The sequence below is a fragment of the Meleagris gallopavo genome, chromosome 1 (genome assembly GCF_000146605.3).
Source record: "Meleagris gallopavo isolate NT-WF06-2002-E0010 breed Aviagen turkey brand Nicholas breeding stock chromosome 1, Turkey_5.1, whole genome shotgun sequence".
In the NCBI taxonomy this organism is placed as follows: Eukaryota; Metazoa; Chordata; class Aves; order Galliformes; family Phasianidae; genus Meleagris; species Meleagris gallopavo.
In genome coordinates, this window is record NC_015011.2 from 29,120,678 (window position 1) to 29,124,041 (window position 3,364).

Sequence of the window (3,364 nt, forward strand, 5' to 3'; positions counted from 1 at the left end):
AGAACGTGGCTGGAAGACCAAGACAGGAAGTGAGGTCAAAGAGAATGCTGCAGGAAATGCCCAGGTAAGGGCCAAGAGAACATGGCAGGAAGTGCCAAAACAGGAGGGCAAGAGAATGCTGCCAGGAACGCCACAACCGAATGCTGAAGACAATGTGGCAACATAAAACCAACAGCAATGGCCAAGAGAATGTGGCACAGAATGCAAAAACAGGATGGCAATGGAATGCCCAGGCAAGGGCAAGGGCCAAGGTAACTTGGTAGGAAATGCCAAGGATGATGGCCAAGACTCCACAGAAGGATATGCCAAAGCAGGAGGGCAAAAGAACACGGCAGGGAATGCCAAAACTGAATGCTGAAGTGAATGTGGCAAAGAAAGTCAAGGGCAATGGCCAAGAGAATCTGGTGTGGAACGCAAAAACAGAAGGACAAGAGAATGCAGTAGGGAACACAGAGGGCAAGGGGAAGGAAAACACTGCAGTGAAAGGCCAGAGACAAGGAGAATGCAGAAAGAAAAGGACAGACAGCCTTCTGGACACCATGAATTGCAATTAATAGCTCTGGAAACCCTACCTTGTGTCTCACTAAGTAATGGGTAAACACTGGTGGGTGTCCATTGCCCTTACCTGCTGGGCAGACAATTACTAGTCAGCAAAGTAAGGTTCTGGATCATTCCAGGAAATGCAGATTCCAGCTCCTTGCTGTTCCCATGAAGACCCCACATCTCTCCATGCAGTCGTTATGGCACTCGGGAGCACCGCACCTCTGCTGCCATCTGTTGGACACAATACAGTAATGAAGGCACTGCCCTGCATATGTACCTCTTTCACAAAGCTGCGCTCCTTTCTCAGAGCAAGGTGGCTGCACTCTGTGCACAATGCTTTTTACCACCAGAGAAGGCTCAGGTACCCAACAACATTCTTGCTTCCATCTTTTCTGATAACTGCTCATTATACACAGCACTCACCTTTGGTTTAGTAGGTGGGGATTGCAGAAGCAATGACAGTCCCACAGACCCCTTCCCATCCCACACTACAATGGGAGATCAGGTTCTGGACCACCTGAGGACCCAAACATGCAGGAGTCTTTGGGTCCTGACAAGATGAGTCCCAGAATTCCGAGGGAATTCACCGCTGCAATCATCGAGCTACTCTCAGTGATATTTCAGAAGTCAAGGCAGTCAGGTGAAGTCCCTGGTGAGTAGAAAAAAGGGGACAGCACACCTCTTATTAAGGATAGAAAGTGTGACCCTGGGAACTACCACCATGTCAGTCTCACCTCTGTGCTGGGAGCGATCACGGAGCAGATCCTCCTGGAAATGACTCTAAAGCACATGTTCCAGTGCATCACCATCCTCCATACGGAAAGCTTCCTCCTAATAACCAACCTAAACCTCCCCTGTCTCAGTTTAAAACCATTCCCCTTGTCCTATCACGATCCACCCTCATGAGCAGGAGGGGGGACGGCTGTTTATGTGCTCCCTTCAAGTATTGGAAGGTTGCAATGAGGTCTCTTCAGAGCTTTCTCTTCTCCAAGAGAAACAATCCCAGTTCCCTCAAGCTTTCTTCATAGGAGAAGTGCTCCAGCCCTCTGATCATCTTAGTGGCCCTTCTCTGGACCTGCTCCAAAAGCTCCATGTCCTTCCTGTGCTGGGGCCCCAGGCCTGGACGCAGTGCTGCAGATGGGGCCTCACAAGAACTGAGTAGAGGGGGATGATCACCTCCCTCTCCCTGCTGGCCACTCCTCTTTCAATGCAGCCCAGAACAGAGTTGGCCTTCCAGGCTGCAAGCGCACACTGCTGGCTCATGTCTGGCTTCTCATCCACCAGGATCCCTGAGCCCTTCTCTACAGGGCTGCTCTCAAGGGATTCTACACCCAGTTTGTACAAACATCTGGGATTGCCCCTTCATCAGTGACATAAATAGTGGGGTTGAGTGCACCCTAATGACACCGAACTGTGGGGTGCAGTGACACACCAGAGGGATGGGACGTCATCCAGAGGGACCTCAACAGGCTGAGCAGTGGGCACAAATCCAAGTGAAGGGTCAGCAGCTGGGATGAGAGAACACCCACCACCAAAACATGCTGAGGGATGAAAGGACTGAGCGTAGTCCTGCCCCATAGGGCCTGGATGTACTGGTGGGTAGGAGCTGGACATGAGCCAACAATGGGCCCTTCCAGCCCAGAAAGCCAACCATATCCTGGACTGCATCCAAAGATTTGTGGTCAGCAGGCAAAGGAAGGCGATCCCCACCCCTCTGCTCTGCACTGGTGAAGCCTCACCTGCAGTGCTGCACCCACACGTGGAGTCCTCAGTGGAGGGAGACATGGAGCTGTGGGAGTGCATCCAGAGTACAGCCACAAACATGAACCGAAGGATGGAACACCTCTCCTATAAGAAGGGAGAGCTGGGCTGTTCAGCCTGGAGAAGTGAAGGCTCCAAGGTGACCTGGTAACAGCCTTTCGATGCCTAAGGGAAAGAACAAAGGAAAATTGAGGTTAAATATAAGGAAAATGTCTTCCACAGTGAGGGTAGTGAGGCAGTGGAACAGGCTGCCAGAGAGGTGGTGGATGCGCTGCCCATTTCAAGGTGAGGCTGGGTCAGGCTCTGAGCAACCTGATCCAGCTGTGGATGTTCACTGTGGGGGAGTTGGACCGCATCACAGACCTACCTGCATACAAGCAGTGCACCAATGTGGGCTCATGACGTTCATTACCTGCTGCACAGATCTCACACCACTGATTGGAGGAGCACAGGCAATCCTTAAACCCATCAGGATGCAAAATGAAATCAAAAGAGACACAGAACATAATTTAAAACACAACGATGCACAGAATGCCCTTAAAAAACACCGCATGGGTGCAATTAACACATGTCACTATTAATTACAGTCATGAAGTGGGATGATGTGGAAGCAGAAAAATCATGTTTGGAACCAAGATTGGAGATTATGAGGTGAGAATCATTGAAGAGGAAACAACACACATAGCAGAAACAGCTGCTCTAATCCAGCTTGAGATCCTCCAGAAAGGCAGAGCTCACAGCTCTGAAATAAAGCAGGAATCACTCACCCCATTCTAAGGGCTCACCCCACACTCCAAGGGAAGCAGTCTCTAGGTTCAGATGCTGCTCTTACAGCCACCAGCCTTTAAATGAGGTTAGGATCCCCCAAAAAGAGAAGATCACAACCCTGAAATCTAAAAAGAAACCACTTACCCCATTCCAAGGATGAATACTCACTCACTCACACTCTGAAGTGAAGGAAGCAGCTTCCAGGTACAAATAGCTACCAGCCCTTAAGTACAGTCAGGATTCCCTACCAAAAAAGAGAGATAACAGCTCTACAATAGAGGAGGAAAAAAAA